At 47.5% G+C, this 18,923-nt stretch overlaps 1 protein-coding gene across 2 annotated transcripts in view; it reads right to left on the minus strand.

Moving 5' to 3' along the window:
* Nucleotides 1-18,923, minus strand: part of WDR25 (WD repeat domain 25) — a gene marked incomplete at both ends in the record, with an annotated part of 117,959 nt that overhangs the window by 45,587 nt on the left and 53,449 nt on the right. The gene's annotated exons all lie outside the window — the stretch shown is intronic.

The raw sequence follows: 18,923 nt of genomic DNA on the forward strand, positions 1-18,923 counted from the left end.
AACAGCAAGGGCTGAGAGGGCGCAGAGGGAGAGGGACCCTATTTACACGTTGGTGGGAATGCGAACTGGTCGGCTAGTGTCGAATGGACTCTGCATTTACCTTTAAAAAACTAAAAATGGGGCCTCTCTGGTGGCTCAAGGAGTTAAGCCACAACCTATGAAGCTGTCCACAGCCTCCGCAGCACAAGTTCGATCCCCAGCCAGGGAGCAACCCACACAGCGCAGCAGACCTCTCCCGACTCGCCCGCTGCTCCCCTCAGCAGTGTACTTCAGTCAATCTGCCGGTTCTGTTCCCCACTCTGTCTCTGGTGAATCCTTTCACCTCCCCCCCAACACTTCTGGCCTGTACCCCGGTTCTTGTATGCATAAATAAATAAATGTTAAAAAACACACAACTAAAAATGGAAATGCAGTGGGCCTGGCATCCCTCTCGTGGGCATCTATGCAAAGACTGTGACACAGTCAGGACAGAAAGAGAGGCACCCCGCAGAGTCCGCAGCAGCACCCCTCGCCAAGGCTGGCCCTGGAGCAACCTGAACGCTCAGCCACGGGCACCCAGATGGAGAAGGCGCGGTGGCTCCGCACGCGGAATACTGCTCAGCCACGGGGAAAGGCAAAACACCGCCCCTGAGCGCAACATGCAGAGTCTGCAGGAACTGCGTGGAGTGAAGCAAGTCAGAATGATAACATGAAACGCTGGGCACTTACACAGCAGACAATTCAATAAGGTAAAACACAAAAATCAGAGGACATCGATAAGCACTGAGGGCTCTGAGGTTAAGAGGGAGGCACGGGGGCGAGTGGGGGGATTAGAGGGGTGCAGCAAGAAAACCCGCATTTCTCCACCTGCCCCTGGCACCTGCCCACACCTGTTACACCAGAGCTCCATCACAGCCTCTCCCAGCGTGGCCCTGTGTCCCAAGAAGGGTCTTTCTGGGTCCTGGAGTGGACAAAGCCCCAGCAGGGGTCTTCATGGCCCCTCAGAGCCCTTGCCTCTCCGTTTACAATCAGGCAAGGAACAAGATCTGCCTGGGGGGCAAGTTGTCCTTTCTCTGGGAGAGAAGCTACTACCATCCACTGTCCTGGCTTCCCACGGGCCCTGAGGCAGGGCAGAGGCCTGGGCTGCTCTTGAGGACTGCTCTGAAACACGTTTGGAAGCCCCATCGGAGAGCCAGGACCATGGGTGAGTGGGGCAGGGTGGCCCCACCTGCTTTCCCAGGGTGGAGTTGAGGGGCTGGCCTGGGGCCGGTATGGATGCCCACGTGGATGTTCAACAGAGTTGGGCTCCTACCTTCAGTGTTGCTGCCGATAGAAAAGGGGTATCCCATCTCCCTCTGGGGTGGCTCTGAGAAATGAAGGTGAGGAGCAGGAAGGGTACTGGCAGCCCCCCATACTCCCCTCTTCCCAGTCAATGGGCCCCTGCTGTATGCTGTGGCTTTGGAGCAGCTGGGCCTCTGCAGACCCCTCCACTGCCTCCTCCACACGCGGTGGGGCGGGCGGTTAAGAAGAGCACTCTCCCTGGCAGTGGTGAGGCAGGACAGAAGATTGACCTCGAAGCTCCGTGCCTGGCACAGAGCCCAGTGCTCTTGGTACCCAAAATCCCTGTCCCTCCCACCCTCCCTCACTACATCAGTGAGCCTAATAAACACACTGTGCACACCCAGGAAGCAGATCCTGGAGCAGATCTTCCTCGCAAGCTGAAAATGCACCAGGCCCCAGAGCTTCCCGGGAATATGTAAATGTCTCCACTTAAGAAAACAAGAGGTCGAGCCGACTGCTGAGAAAGCTCAACGCCTTCCTTCTTTATTAGGGGTCAACAGCTGAGGTCAAAGACTGAAAAACCGAGAAGTAGCCGTATTTACATTGGGAAATAGAGGCTGAAATAACAGGAAGCAGCCCGAGGACTGCGAGCGAGCAGGTGTCACGTGGAGGGCTGTGCTCCGCAGCGCTGAGTGCAAGTGAGACTTACCAAGAACAAGTAAAGTCAAATCAATGATCTAGAGCTACGGGGTTAATAGACACAGAAAAAAGATGCTGAGCGCGTAAGACAAGCCGCACGGACACCGCGGGGCACCCCGAGTCTCAACAGCACCTGCGCCAGTCAGGGGGCTCCTGCCAAAGACAAGGACCAGCAGTGGGGAGAGGATTTGGGCCAGGCACTGCTGGCGGGAGTGACAGGGGGCGCCATGGTGGAGAACTGCAGGACAGCGTCTCAGAAATGCAACACGGACTCACAGTGTCTCCAGCCACCCCACTGTGGGGTTACACCCCACAAAGTGAAACCAGAGTCACCAATGTTCACAGCAGCACTATTCACAGGGGCCAAAAAGTGCAACCCAAGTGGCATCTTACCCACCTCAGAAAGGAGGGCGATCCCGACAGCCACCCCAGCATGGATGAAGCCCCCGTGGCATTCCACAGGATGGCCAGTGTGATAACCCAGACCCAGAAGGTCAAATACCACATGATTCCTCTTACGGGAGGTCCCTGCAGTCATCAGAACCATGGAGAACCGAAGTAGAGGGTAGTACCAGGGCTGAGGAGTAAGGGCAGGGGCAGAGCTGTTTAAAGGGGGCAATGGCTCAGCTTTGAAAGATGAAGAGTTTTGAGAATGGAGTTTGGGAGGCCACACAGCCAGTGAGTGAGCTTGATGCCTCTGAAGTGGTTCTGATGTTGATTTTTGGAGTCAGTGGGTTTGGAGTGCGGGGTCCTTGGGGTCACTCTGAGAAAGTTGTCACCAGAGCTCCCCTTTCAGCGGCACGCGGTGAGTTTCCCAGACGAGTTTCTCCATGAGACAGAGACATTGGTTATATGTTGCATCACGCAACACCACACTGACAAAGACACGGGAGTCGTGGAGCAGGCTGCACAAGGCAGGATGCTGCTGAGAGCAAGATCCTGGCCGTTTTTATTGATAGAATAATCATACAGCATCAGCTCCATGCGTTAGGAGGACAAGGAGAAAAGGATAGGGGACACTCAGGAATGTTATCTAGGGCTTGGGGGACACGAGTCTGCTGACCATGTTATGAGCTTGATGACCAAGTCTTGTAATTGAAACTAGATCCCAGACCCCCAGCCATGGTCCTAATCTTATCAACAAGGCATGCAACTGATCAGCTTCTGGGGTCCCTTGTCATACATCGGTCCTCGGCCCCCCGGGCATTCCCGGTCATATCTCATGATGTATAAGTCAGGAGTAAGTTTATGCATCCGTCCTCAGCCTCCCGGGCATTCCCGGTCATACCTCTTGATGCGCACCCTTCCCAGGGTGATCAAGCTTTCTGCTCCTGATGGATATGAAAAGCGCCTTGTAAGGTTTGGCTCATGGGACTGTGACTGGACAGTTCTGACCTTTGTATAGGAATGCAGAACTGTAGGTAACCATAATGGTGGCTGAACAGGCCGCTTACGTCTAGCAGATCCACAGTTACATTTAAAGGGCCAGGTTTATTAGAAAAGGGACAGGACAGTAAAAGACACTTGCATAGACACAAGCGGACAGGAAGAGCTGCTCCGAAAGGGAGAGGTTTGCTGAGAGGCCTGCCTGGTTGCAGGCGGGCGGCCCTGAGAACGGCCTCCGCTGAGGGAGGTCAGTGAGGAGAAGTCCTGGCAGGTACAGGTCACGGGCAGACAGGAGGCTGCTGCCCTACAGAGGGAGAGAGTTGGTGAGAAGAGGCAACTGCATATGCACGGTTGGGCAGTGGGAGTGCTGCCCTAAGCCTGTGCAGACTGCCCTGATACAGTCCTTTCCTCTTTGGGAGGGGTCACTCCTCCATGGAGTAGCTGCTTGTTGCTGAGGTTGGGCAACAGGCAAAACTAGAAAGGGACCGGAAATTCCAGGAAGGCCCAATCTCCTTATCTTTCCCCTGAGGTCTATGCCCCACTCCCTAAGAGCATCTGGTCCTGCTTGGTCTCCTGCCTTGTGATAAGACACTGGCACCTAAGGGTCATGGTCATGTTAATCCCCTCTACCCCCACCTCCTTGTGTGAGTCAGGTTCTGGTTTTGTGGCACCTCCTTTCCGGTTTTTCCACTCCTGTCCTCCATCAGTTACAAATGAAAAATTAAATGTGGTCAAATATTTCAATTTAACTCATTCATTTATTCATTCAACAAACACTTCCTGACTACCTGCTACTAGCCAGGCATGTGCTCAGCAGTGAACAAATCAGACAAGACCCTCCCCTCAGAGACCCCACATTCTAGAGGGGGAGGCAGACACCAAACAAGGCAGGCAGGCACATTCCAGGAGGCATATAAGGAGCAGGCTGGTCAGCAGAAGAGCCGGATGGCCGTGGGAAGGGCCTCTCCAAGCAGAGGCCTTGAGGGAAGAGCCTGCGTGAGAGAGGGGGCACTGGAAACCAGGGCAAGAAGCTTCCAGGCAGAATCAGGGCCACTCTGACATGTGAGGGAGAGGAAGGGGCGGGCGGTCAGGGGAGAGAGGAGCGGGCTCAGGCCAGCCCAAGGCCGTGGGCAAGAGCCCAACTTGGAAAGTTTCCTAGGGTGAGGATGGTCCAGGAGGACTCCAGGGTTTGAGTCGAGCACTGAGAGGGAAGGACGATGACGAAGGCAGGGAGGCCAGGAGTGGGCTTGGAGGCCAGGGCAGCAGTAGGCACAGGGCAAGGCTGTGCCGTGGCTACCGTCACGGAACACCCCACATGCGAGCTGCGTGAAACCCCACAGTCCCCCTGCAGACAGCACGCTCAGTGAGGGCAGGGGAGGTGAGAGCAAACCAAGAAAGGCTTCTGAAAAGAAGAGGCCAGTGAGGTTGGAGAAAAGCCTCCTATCCCAGAGGACAGCGAGACCCCTGCATTCCGTCCTCTAGGCAGATCACATGAGAACTGGGCCCGGGCACTGGGGTTAGCCAGCCGAGTGTGGGCACACAGGCGATTAGCGTCCACTTCGGGCACTTCAGCATGTGTTTAAAATATCCCACAATACTGAATAAAAATGTTAATGTTAGTGAGGAGGGGAAAGAGAAAGAAGGGGGAATGTGGAAGGAAGGGAGAGGAAGCAGGGAGGGGAGAGAGAGTTTGGAAAGCAAAGGGAATGGGTAGGAAGAAGAGGCGGGAGCAAAGGAAGGGCCAAAGAGGGGGAGGGAGAAGAGGGGAGGAGGGAGGAGGGAGGAGGGAGGATCGTGCTGTAGTCAGAGAAAGAAGAGACTAGACCTCTGGCACCAGGGAGCAAACCAGGAAGCTGGCCAGGGCCTCGTGAATCAGCTACAGAAACAGTGAGGAAATCCGTCAACCCGCACGCTGCCCAGCGGCGCCCCTCGGAAGTGAAAAATGCCACTGGGCTCTCGGCTGACAGACACGAGATAGCGTCAGAATCGATGCAGACCGATCAGCTGCTGCTCCGCGCTCCCGGCCGGAGAGAAGCAGCTCCACTAATCGCTCTCCCTAATTGAATTGAATGTTCACTGTCAGGTTTTAAAGATTAATTCCCAAACACCCGGCAGCCTGAAGTGTGTGCCTTTTCTCAATTAAGTAATTAGAGACCCCCATCTGCCTTCGCAGAGTTAAGGAGTTAAGTCTTCCATCAAATGTTCCAGGGCGGCCTGATGTGTTAACCAGAGACCTTCTGCGCTTGCCACAAAAATCGGATTTGGAAAGAACATGAGGAGGGAGATGCGGGCAGTCACCTGCTCAAGCCCGGCTCACTGGCCCATCAGGTGGCGCCTGGTCTCCTGAAATCGGGAACAAGACCTACTGCTTTAGCCACAGGGCAGGTTCTTCCTGACTACCTTTCGTTCTTGATCATAAGACAATTTCTTTTTATAAAATTTGCGTTAGACAGTCGTGCAAAAGAGTAAAGTCCCACAGGAAACCAACTCGAGATTGCTGTTTTCCTGATGACAGTGGGAATAGTGTATTTTGTGAAAAACCGAGCCAAAAAAACCCTCAGAGAAATACAAAGAAAAAAGTAAGAGTATCCATATCCCCTCAGCTGGAGAGAACAGCTGTCAAACTTCGGGGTGAGTCTCTGCCTCCCATTTGGCCCTGCTCTACAGTCCTCCTGGAGTGCCCTCCTAGTTGAGCCCTGGCTGTTAGCCTCCTCCTCCCTCTGTCCCGGGAAGTCATGCGGGACCTCACCTTCCACCTCAAGCACCTAAGGACAAGCCTGTGCAGCCAAGCTCCCCACCAGGTCACTTTCCTACAAAACAAGGTGCCCTTCTGGGTGTGCTCAGGGGCTGGACTAAGCAGGAAAGAGGAACTGTCTTGGAACTATTGACTCTTCTGCGGCCAACCAGGCTGTGGTTCTTTTATTTAGATCTCGTCTGGCTTCGCTCAGAACTGGTTTGTAGTTTTTCATGGAAAGAATCTTGCAACATCTTCTGTCAAATTTATCTGTAATTATTTCACACTTCGATGATATTGTCAATGGTATTTAAAACTCTTTAATTTCAGATTCTTCATGTCCAGTGTGTCAAATTACAATTAATTTTTGTTCATTGACCTTGAATTCTGCAACTTCATTAAGCTGACTTGTTAGTTCTAAAAGTCACAATGGGTTACAGGTGTCACAATGGTGTCACAATGGGTTAAGACGCAACCTATGAAGCTTCCGCAGCCAATGCAGCACGAATTCGATCCCCGGCCAGGGAGCTAGCCACATGGTGCAGCAGACCTCACTTGACTCGCCCGCTGCTCCTCTCAGCAGTGTTTTCGGTCATCTGCCTGTTCTGCTCCCCACTGTCTCTGGTGAATCCTCTCACCCCCCACACCTCTGGCCTGTACCCCAGTGCTTGCATGCATAAATAAATCTTTCGAAAAAATAAATAAAAGTCTTTTAGTAGGTTCAGTAGCTGATCATGTTGTCTGCAAATAAAGGCAGTTTTACTTTCTCTGTTCCAATCCTGATATCTTTTAATTTTTTTTCTTGCCTTATTGTGCTGGTTAAACTTTCCAGCACCATGAACAGATGTGGAGAAAGTGGACACCCTTGCCTTGCTCCCAATCTCACAGGGAAGCAATTGGTGCCACAGGATGAGCATGGTGCCAAGCTCATGTTTTCATAAATGCCCCTCATCACTGTAAGAAAATCCTTTTCTGGGCCTCCCCGGTGGCGCAGTGGTTGAGCGCTGGGTTGCGAAGCTGCCTGCGGCCTCTGCGGCACTGGTTCGATTCCCGGCTGCTCCCCGGCCACCGGAGGAGGGTCCCACATGGCGCGCAGACCTCTCCTGCCGCCCGCTGCTCCCCTCAGCAGTGTACTTCGGTCCTTCTGCCTGCTCTGCTCCCCGCTCTGGCTCTGGTGAATTCTCTCACCCTCCCGCGCTTCTGACTGTACCCAGTGCATGTATAAACAAACAAACAAACAAACAAACAAATAAATAAATAAATAAATAACATGCCTCTATTAAAAAAAAAAAACAAAAAAAAAAAAAGAAAATCCTTTTCTATTTCTAGTTCCTTAAAAGTTTTTATTGGGAATGAACACTGATATTGTCAAAGTTCTTTCTGCATCTATTGAGATGGTCATATGATTTTATAGTTCATTAATACACTGAATTACAAATATTAAACTAACCATGCATTCCTGGCACAGATACTACCTAGTGCACATGGACTAGTCAAATTCATTTGATTAAATAGATCATAATATTCCTAAGTATTCTTTTAACATCTGCGCAATATATATTAATAGACAAACAAAAGTTAGGTTGATTTGCTAAAATTTTTACATCTATGTTTGTATACAATATTGATCTGTCACTCTCTTATTTTATTTTATTTGGTTTGATATTGCAGTAATGATGGCTTCATAGAATGAGTTGGGAAGTGATTCCTCCTCTTTGGTTTTCTGGAAGTTTGTATAGAGTTATAGACAGCTTCCATAACAAAGTACCAAAATGTGAGGGTTTAAACAATAGAAATGAATTGTCTTATAATTCTGGAAGCCCGAAGCTCAAAGTTAAGGCATTGGTAGAGCTGGTTCTTTCTGAGGGCCACAGACTGCGTGAGAAGAAGCTGTTCCACATCTCTCTGCTGAATTTGTAGATGCTGTGTACATGGTCATACGTCCGTCTGTGTGCAAATCATCCCACCAGTTATACTGTACTAGGGCACATCCTGACAGTCACCCTCATTTTCACTTGATTATCTCTGTAAAAACTCTCTCCAAATAAAGACCCATTTTGAATTAAGAACTAAAAGCACAGTTTTGAGAGAGACACAGTCTAACCCATAAGAACTTGGTATTAATCTTCCTTAAATGTTTGGTAGGATTCACTGGTACTCATTTGGACCTACAGTTCTCTTGGTGGAAAGGTTTTTTAACTATAAATTCTATTCTTTAACAGACACGGAGCTGTGGGGGTTATGTATTTCTGCATGTGTGCATTTTTATTACTTGAGGTTTTCAAAGGGTTTGTCCATGTGATCTAAGTTGTCAAATTCATTTGATAAAATAGATCATAATATTCCTAAGTATCCTTTTAACATCTGCAGAATTTGCTACTAAATCACTTCTCTCTTTCCTAATACTGATAATTTGTATCTTTCCCCTCTTATTCCTGATGATTCTGGCTAAAGGTTTATTACTTTCATTGATCTCAAAGAATCAGCTTTTCCTGTTTTCTAGTTTGACTATTCTGCTTTGCCCTTATCTCCTTTTTTTAGTTTACTTTGGGTTTCATGTCTCTTCTTTCGCATGCGTCTGAAAGAGGAAGCCCAGACCACTAACAGTGAGATTTTCTTTTGAACTAATATGGACAGCATTTACTATGATAAATTATCATCTGAGAACTACTCTAGCTGTTTCTTGAATGTTTATATGTTGTGCATCTGGTCCAAATTATTTCCTAATATCCTTATCCCTTTCTTCCTGAACCCATGGGTTATTTAGAAGTGTGTTGTCAAGTTTCCAAATACTGGGAATTTTCCAGATTATCTTTCTGTTCTGATTTTTTAAATTTAATCCCATTATCATTAAAGAACATAGTTTGCATGATTCCCAGCCTTTCAAATTTGCTGACGCTTGCTTTATGACCTCTAGTGTGGTCCTAGCTCAGTAAACACTCCATGCACACTTCAAAAGAACCTGTGTTCTGCTGCGGTTTATGCATGTTCTGTTAACGTCCACGAGGTCAGGTCAAGTTGGGCGATGTGTTGCTCAAGTCTTCCATGTCTTTACTGATTTTCTGTCTACTTGATCTATTGATTATTGAGAAAAGGATGTTGAAAGCTCCAACTATAATTGTGGATTTGATGATTTTTCCAATCAGTTTTATCAGTTTTGCTTCATGTATTTTAAAGCTTTCTTATTAGGAGTATAAATATTTATGCGCCTAATGTTTATGTACATAAAGTTATGTCCCTTGATAAAATGGCCCGTTTATCATGACAAGATGACTCTCTTTATCTCTAATATTCCTTGCTCTGAATTCTACTTTGTCTGATATTAATGTAGCCAATCGAGCCCTTTTGTTACTATTAATTTGGCATCTTTTTCTTTTACATTTAACCTCTTTGTCTTTATATTTAAAGTGGGTTTCTTCTAGGCATTATATAACTGGGTCTTTCCCTTTTTATACAACTTAAAAACCTTGTGTTTTAAATTGGTATGTAGATCATCTCATCCATCACTGATAGTTTAAATCTTGCTATTTGTTTTCTACTAACTGCCCTTTATTTTTTTTCCTTCTTGGGTAGAATACATTTTGTTATTTATTCTACCTCCCAATATTAGATTATGAACCATAAATCTGTTTTGTTTTATTGATAGTTGCTTTGAGGTTTCCAGTATATATCTTTAACTTGTCACACCCTAACTTCAAGTAACCGCACACTGGCATTATCACAACATCCACCTTTGGGCACTGCTTTCACGCCTTCTGTGCCTGCATGTTGTAAACTCCACAAGCACAGTCAGTGCATTTCTAGTAAAATTATCCATCATCATTTAAAGTGATTGTTTTATTTTAATTTTTTCAAAGATTTATTTATTTATGCATATAAGAACTGGGGTACAGACCAGAGGTGAGGGGGGAGAGAGGATTCACCAGAGACAGAGTGGGGAACAGAACAGACTGACTGAAATACACTGCTGAGGGGAGCAGCGGGGTCAGGAGAGGTCTGTTGCGCCATGTGGGTAGCTCTCCAGCCAGGGATGGAACTCGTGCTGCAGGAGCAGCAGACAGGGTAGCTTCATAGGTTGCATCTCAACCCCTTGCGCCACCAGGGAGGCCCCTACAGTGGTTGTTTGAATAAGACCGACAAAAAGTAGTTCCATTTGCTCACATATTTACCGTGTGGGGACTCATCACTCCTAAGTATGGATGGAAATGTCAATCTGGTATCCTATCCCTTCTGTTGCCAAAGCTTTCTGTTGCCAAAGCTTTTCTCCCCCAGTGCAAGTCTGGTGGGGATGAATTACTTCAGTTTTTAATTGTCAGAAAAAAGTACTTTGCCTTTCTGTAAGAAGAAATTTTCTATTAAATTTTAGGTTGACAGTATTTTTTGGTTTTTACATATTTTAGCCATTCCCTGTCTTCTTGCATTATTTCCAAGAAATATGCTCTTGTTCTTATCTTTGTTCCTCTGTATGTAATTAGTTTTCCCCACCCCACCCCCAGCTGTTTAGTATTTTTCTCTATCACTGATTATAAGAAATACCATTATGAAATAACTTAGTGAGCTTCTTCCTTCCAGCTTCTTATGTTTGGAGTTCTTGGAATTCTTGCATTGAGGGTTTCTAATTTTCATCAAATTTGAAAAACTTTCCACTATTATTTCTTTAAATATTTTTTCTGCTCTCCCCTTTGAAGACTCCACATACACTAGGTGAGTCTGAAGCCACCCACAGCTCACTGGTGCTCCTTCATTTTCCCCCCAAACCTTTTGCTCTGCATTGCATTTTGATGGCTGCTATCAAGATGCCTTCAATTTCCTGATCTTTTTAAATAGTTTCTCCTCTGCTAGTTGGTCCCATGCAGGGTACTTTTCACCTAAGGCTTTTTTTGTTTTTCATCTCTAAAGGTTCCATTTGGATCTTTCTTATAGCTTCCTTGCCTCTCTGTAATGGGCTCCTGCCTTTCTCTACCTTTCTGCACACAGAGAGTACACGTACAGCACTTGCTTTGATGTGCTTACCTACTGACCGTATCACCTGTGCCATTTCTGGGGCTGCATCTAGTCACTCATTTTTCTACTCCTTGTGATTCATATTTTCCTATGTCTTTGATGCCAGAATTTTACTTTATTGGATGCTTCATGATTCTGTCATTCTCAAGGCTTACTCTGAAAGAGTTTCATTCCTTGGAAACAGTTTGCTCCTGCCAGACAGTTTCTGATATTAGGCAGAAGGGCCCAGGGCAGCAGCTGATCGCCTAAGGCACATCCTTGTGAATTAGGAGCACTCCCCACTCCAGGCTTGTGGGAATAAGTACTTAAGTACTTTAGTCTGGTCAGCTCCAGGGATTGTTCAACTTGCTCCTCTCCAGTGAGGTATTGCACTGCTCTCATCTCTGGTTCTCTGTCCAGAGAACTCAGGTGCCTGGACCTGCCTGGCTACTGGCTCTGGTCTCTGCCTCTCAGGAAGGAACAGGGGCCCACCTGGGCTTCTCTTACTGCGCTGCAGTCTAGAGACTCAGCAGACAGTAAGCTGGAACAGTTGCCGTGCTCACCTCGCTCTGCCTCCCACTCCGTCTACACTGCATGCTGTTCAGTCTCTAAAAACCACTGTGTCTTATATTTTGTCCATTTTTTTAACTTCTTACGATTGGCGCATAGGGACTCCCTGGTGGCGCAAGGGATTAAGCGTCAGCATTATGAAGCTATCCGCAGCTACTGCAGCACGAGTTCAATCCCCGACCAGGGAGGTGACCCACATGGCACAGCAGACCTCTACTGTCTCCCCACTGCTCCCTTAGCAGTGTATTTCAGTCAGTCCGCCTTTTCTGTTCCCCACTCTGTTTCTGGAGAATCCTCTCACCACCCACCCCCCCACCCACCCCCACCCCGCACCTCTGGCTACATCCCAACTCTTGTATGCATAAATAAATAAATCTCAAAAAAAAAAAAAAAGATTGGAGCATAAATTGGCCTTTATCACCCCATCGTGACCAAAGCATGTTATTTAAAAGTGTGTGGTTTCGACTGGGAGAACATTTTTGCACACAACACTAACGATAAAGGACTGACCACAAAAATCTACAAAGAGCTGATGAGACTCAACAAAAAACAATGAAAATAGTCCAGTCAAAAAATGGGCAGAAGAGCTAAAAAGAAACTTCTCTGAAGAGGAAATGCAAATGGCCAACAGGCATATGAAAAAATGTTCAACATCACTTGTAATCAGGGAAATGCAAATCAAAACTACCATGAGATACCATCTCACACCAATGAGAATGGCACATATTAAAAAAACTAGCAACAACAAATGTTGGCGAGGTTGTGGAGAAAAAGGAACTCTCCTGCACTGTTGGTGGGAGTGCAAACTGGTCCAACCACTATGGAAAGCTGTGTGGAGATTTCTGGACCTACTAAACATAGAGCTTCCATATGATCCAGCAATTCCACTCCTAGGTATTTACCCAAATGACACAGAAACAGTAATTCCAAAGGGCACCTGCACCCCTATGTTTATAGCCGCACTATTTACAATAGCTAAGCTATGGAAACAACCTAAATGCCCAAAAATAGATAGCTGGATCAAGAAGATGTGGTACATATACACCATGGAATATTACTCAGCAATCAAAAAGATAAACACATGCAGTTTGCAGCAACATGAATGGAGCTAGAAGGGATCATGCTCAGCGAAATAAGTCAGAAATAAAAAGAAAAATACCGGATGGTCTCACTCATAGCAGGAATTTAGAAAACCTAAATAAGAGACCAGGAAAAAGACTAATCAATACAAAGTAAAAATCAAAATCAACAAGCAACTATAAACCAGAGACACACTGGGGGGTGGGGAAAAGGAAGGACTAGAGTCAAAATAAGGGGGGAGGTGCAATTGTATGGGGAATATAACCAAAATGAAAATACATACATTGTGCAAAGATGAAAAAAGATGTAAGAATTATTTAAATTAAAAAAAAAGTGTGTGGTTTGACTGTCCCCTGTTTACAGTCTTTCTTACTGTTCAGAATCTTATTGTTATTTACAACTACCTTAAGCCCATTGTGATCAGAGCTGAGGCTCTGTATTGTTTTAGCCTTTTAAAGGCACTGGGATTTGCTTTATGCTCCAGCATGGCTCCTAGCTTAGTCAAGTACCATTTGAATTTAAAAAGCCTACGTCCTGCACTTGTGATCCATAGTGTTCCATGAACATCGATTACCTGATAATGTCAGATCTCCCATCTTTATGGATCTATCTAGTTGTTCTATCAACTATTTAGAGAATGGTGATGAAATCTCACTACGACTGAGGGTTTGTTTATTTTCCCTTTAATTCTATGAAAAAAAAAAAAGTCCATGTATTCTGAAGCTCTACTATTAGGGGTATCTATGACTGTTACGTCTTCCTGATAAATTGATCCTTTTATCACTAGGAAATGTCCCTCTTATCTCTGATGATACCATTTGTCTTGCAGTCTATTTGATTCGCTCTTATTATACTCCCTGTCTTCCGATGCTTGCTATTTGAATAGTATCTCTGTATTCCATCTATTTACTTTCAGCCTATTTGTTTATTTTCTGCTTAATGTGCACCTCTTGTCAGCAGCATATACACAGCTCAGTCTTGTTTTGTATCCATCCTGACAGTCTTTTAGCTATAATGTTTAGCCTATTTAATTCAATGCAACTGTTGACATGCTCAGACTTAACATCTATCATTTTGCTATTTGTTTTTTTTTTTTTATTCCTCACTTCCTCCTTTGTTGCCTTCCTTTGTAATAATTATTTTAGAATTCCATTTCATCTGGTGGCTTTTAGCTATACCTCTTTATGTTTAGTGGTTTCGCTGGGGATTACAATAAACATCCTTAATATTTCAAAGTCTTCTTATAGTTAATAAAGTACCAATTTATATAAAGGTTAGAAGCTGGTGGCCATAAGGCTTTTCCAACCCCTGTCCTTTATTCTATAGTGATCACATGTTACAAACTCTACAATGCAATATTATTAGTATTGCATTAAATAGCCATATATAATTTTAAATATTTAATAAGAAAACATCATTTTCTATATTTTCTACTTCTGGTCTCTTCAGTCATTCCTGCAGATCTGAGTCCTTGAACACTATCATATTCTTTCATCCTGAAGAACTTCCTGCAACATTTCCATAACACATTTGCCAGCAAAGAATTCTCATTTAGTTTTCATGTATCAGAAAATATCTTTATTTCACTTCCAATCTTAAAGAATAGAGACTCGTGAGTTGACATGTTATTTTCTATCAGCACCTGTAAGATCGCCTCCACTTTCTCTGGGTGATTATTTCTGACGGGCGTCACGGCGCAGCTCTTCTCTGTGTGGTACTCGGTTTCTCTGGCCACTTGAAGATTTTGTCTTGATCTTTGGTTTCCAGAAATTTGAAATCTTCAAGTGTGATTTTGTTCATATGTGTCCTACGTCAGGTTTGCGGGGTTTTTTCCTCTTCAGTTTGTAAAGGTACATATTTCACCAAATATGGGGGTTTTCACCATCTTGAAGAAACGATGGTTTTTCTTCCCCATTCTTCCCTCTCATCTCCTTCCAGGCTCGTTATGTATGTCTCATATACACACGCGCGTGTGCGTGTGCATGTGTTTGTGTGTGTGTGTGTGTGAGAGAGAGAGAGAGATACATCTCAGAAATACCTTTGCTTATTATCCACCCTGAGTATCTACCCTTTTTTTCATCTTTCCCTTTTCTGTTTTCAGAATCATTCTATTCCTCGATCTCCAAGTTCACTGCCTCTTTCTTCTGGCATCTCCATTCTGCAATGAAGTTCAAATGAATTCTTCACTTTGCATACCATATTTTTCCCATTCCAGGACTTCCATCTCTCTTTCTTTATAATTTCGATTACTCTGTCGTGGTATTTTTTTCACTGATCCTGAGGATACTTTCTTTCGTGTCCTTGAGCATATTCATAATCACTGTTTTAAAACTAACCTGGTGGTGGCGAACTGTGGACAAGTTCCAGCTATTGTCCTTCTCTTGAATATGGGCCTCTTTCCTTTTTCTTCCTAGTTGAAGTAATCTTGGATGGAATACTAAACATTACACAAAGTATGTTGTAAAAACTGTGGCTTCTCTGAAGGATGCTCATTTTTCTTCTTCAGCAGTGAAGAGGCCACTGGCCCACTCTCCCGCCAGGCCCTACTGCCCTTGCTGGGTGCGGTAGCAGAAATTTCTGCTCCTCTCTCTTGGTCTTCACTGAGCTGCTTATAGTCCTCGCCAAGCACGGAATCACCCAGAGATTTGAGCAGAGTCTGTACACCCCCCTCTGACTCTTTCTTTTGTGAGATTTCCCTCCTCACTTTCCAGCTGCTGTGCTCACCCCAAATTCTGTGCTCTGCTGACCTCTCTAGGCAGCAACGCTGCAGGTGTTCTACCCAACTTGAGTGGCTCTGCCTGGCATGGGCTGGAGCCAACCATTGGCAGGAAAACAAAGCAGGAGACACACCCAGGGCCTAAAGGTGGCCCCTTCCCAGCGTCCACTTGCCGTCTGCTGCTCACCAGTGCCTCCAAGTGACTGTCACTGCTGCCGCCATGCAGAGCATTGTCAGGTGTGGGAAGGCCAGTCACAGGAATGGCGACTTCACTACTGCACCCAGATCTAATCCACTTGTGTCTGTTTTGCAGTAATGAAGAGAATACATCACCCCACCTCCCCATTCCCACCCACATGCCTGCTGTGTACAGGCTCTGTCACCCCAATACTTCAGTAAAAACCTTCCCAGCCCCTAGGAACCCTTTCAAAAGGAAGGGGGCTAGAGCTTTGTCCAGAGGTGACAAGGCAGGAGGTCTACAAGTTGGTGTGATCCACTGGGGACCAGGAATGATCAGGGGAGATGATTCCCCCACGCTCCACTGCCCACCATGCTGGCTTCTTAGAGCCTGGGGAGGAGGCAGGGCCCCCACACATGGCCCAGGAATTTGTGCCATTCCCACCCTGCGCCTCTCGGGGAGGCACATCCCTGGCATATTGCACCAGGGGCTCATGTCCGCAGTAGGATGAGAACTGAAGAGCATTTCCATTTTACACCATCCTCTAAATACTTCCTAAACTGTTGTTTGTGCCAAATGACGCAGGTCCCTCAAAGTAAAGGTTGAGGAGAAACTCGACCAGAATCTGTAAGTACACGAGCATTCATTATACCGAGAATTCCAAGAAATTGTTCTCGTTATTCAATAAGGTCAGAACAAAGGGAAGGAGTTTTAAATGTCAACAGAAGATGTAAAAGGGCAAAGAAGAGTTTTCCTAGAGTAAAAAGGATTAAGAGCAAGACATCTCAGAGGCGGATGCAGGGTACGTGGAGGGCTGGCAGGGGCTTCTGGAAGGCACTGGGTCCACTATCTTGCAGAAGAGCGGTGACCACCCCCCAGCTTGCAGGGTCCCCCAGTGGGGAGCGCAGGGCTCTAGGAGGAGCCAGAGCCCCTTCCAGAAGCACCACCACTACGGACGTTAGGCCGAGACACAGTCCACCTGCCCGCCCACCCCCAGGCATCACAAATCACCACCTCAGCAGCCAGGCCCCCTGCTTCGCACCTCCTGAGGACCGACTCCATCGCAACCACAGCCCTAGCAGGTAGCCATCGCTATTAACACCTCCACTGGGTGAGGAAACTGAGGTGCAAAGAGGCAACCTGGCTGGGGCGGCCCCACCAGCGGAGGAGAGGTCAGGGGGCCCCGCCCTCCGGCCAGGCAGCCCCACACCAGACTGACCCTCTTCCAGAGAACATCTGTTCATGGCGGCTCCCACGGAGTCACTGCCTGCTAACAGGGACGCCCCAAGGCCCACGGTGCCTGTGCGTGCTCCCCCCCTCACCTGCAGCTCCTTCTTTAACGTCCATCCTAAATCCACTCACTCTCGCCACCTCTGCTGCTGCCCCCTGCTGCTCTGCAGCAAGAGCCCCAACCCAGAACCCCAGCCCCTCCTCGTCCCCACCACAGTCAGAGCGGTTCTCCAAGCCAGGAGGCAGCTCACACCCTCTGCAGCACCTCCTCCGGGGGTTCCCCTCATTCCTGGAACAAGCCCCGTGTTGCATCCATCAGTCTACAGCGACCTTCAGTGTGCCCCCAACACCTTCCAGAGCCTTCATCTCAGGGCCTGCTCCCTCCGGTGGCCGCAGAGCCCCTTTGGGTTCTACTCCACACACCCCGACCCACATGTTTCAACACATCTCTTGTTTCTCTCCTTCACCCCAGCTGGCTCTGCTTTTCTTCGAAGCAGTTGTGACTTCCCAACAGAACATATTCATTTTATTTATTTGCTTGTTTGTACTTTGTTTCTCCCACTGAAAAGGAAGCTCTGTGAGGGCAAGGAACTCTTCATGATGTATTTTGTTCATTTTGATGTCCCCAGCGACCAGCATACACAAGAAGCTCAAGATGTGTCTGTTGGGTAAATGACGGGGTGAGTGGGATGGATGGATGGATGATTAATGGATGGATGGATGGATGGATGAACAGGTGGATGGATGGATGAGTAGGTGGGTGGCTGGGAGGATGGATGGATGGATGAGTAGGTGGGTGGACGGGTGAATGGATGAATGGATGAGTGGATGGGTGAGTGGTGGGTGGATGGGTGGATGGAGAGACGGAGGACAGATGGCTATCCTAGCTTTGGGCTGTCCATGGCCTGGATAGCAAATCCCCTTCCGTGACAGCACCCAGTTTGTTATGGGGCTGTGAGGCAGAAAGGACGGAGTATAATGCCCTCAACCATGAGAGCTCTGCAAGGGGATCATTGGCACTGTGTGGGGGCTGCTCATGCCTTTGCCAGAGGCCACGCCCCAGGACCATACAGCTAGCACAGGCTGTGACTCCCTGCACCTCTACAACCTGGGGCTTGTTTCTACTCTTTTGTAAAATGAGGATGAGGTTAAATCTGCAGATCCTGAAGGCCTAGGTGTTGGGAGCAGCTCACACCTTTCCCAAAGAGTCATTTGGCCTCTGGCCCCCCTGGACACAGATCTATGGGCCTATGGACTCACAAGAGAATCGGTGGTTTTGGTGACTTGACACTGCTCCCAGAGAGCACATTGTAATCTTGCGATCTGCCTGATGTCCAGTCTCCCCTTTTCTGGTATGAGCACCCCCAACTTCAGCAGACCCATCCAGACCCCACTCGGCTTATGTGGCCTAAGGAACTGGCTCCAGCTCCACAAAGGTCACCTAAGCCAGACTGAGGCTTCTGCAGGCAGTAGGGGGAGGGCACTTTGTGGAGTTGCCAGGAGGACCCTGAGGGCAGAAGGGGCTACCTGGGGCAGCATGTCTCTGGGCCCAGGGCACGCTGGGAGGAAAGAGCCGACAGAGAGAGGGGCAGGTGAGGCCCTGAAGCCCCTGAGGCAGCCATCTGAGCTGCACGCCTTGGCCTTGTCACCTTGAGGCAGCAGACTCGCTGTTTGGCTTGAGCTACTAGGTAGAGTGTTCTGTCACCACCAAGAGTTCTGACAAATCCATCCTAGAATTCTGCCAGAAGTCGACCTTCATTTCATCGACTGTTAGCTTCTACTGCCACCATTTTTCTCTCAGAAAATGGGCTTAGCATTTACCCAGCTCTCTTCTCAATGCTCTCCGGGTCTCCATATTTCCAAGCACTGTCACATCCCAGCTGCTCACCCAGCACGGGAGCCCAGCCCACTGGCGTTCTGCATACCAGCCTCACCAGACGGGCCTGAGAAGTGCGTGGAGGGACAGTCCCGACTAGATGCCATGTCCGTCCTGAGCACGGGCCTCTCCCTGCTGGACAGCTAAAGGGGTTCTGGCCTGCTCGCTCCTCGTTTACCCTGAGAAGTATTCCCTCCTCCAAAACCTGGGG

The sequence above is a fragment of the Talpa europaea genome, assembly GCF_964194135.1.
Source record: "Talpa europaea genome assembly, chromosome: 8".
Lineage (NCBI taxonomy): Eukaryota > Metazoa > Chordata > Mammalia > Eulipotyphla > Talpidae > Talpa > Talpa europaea.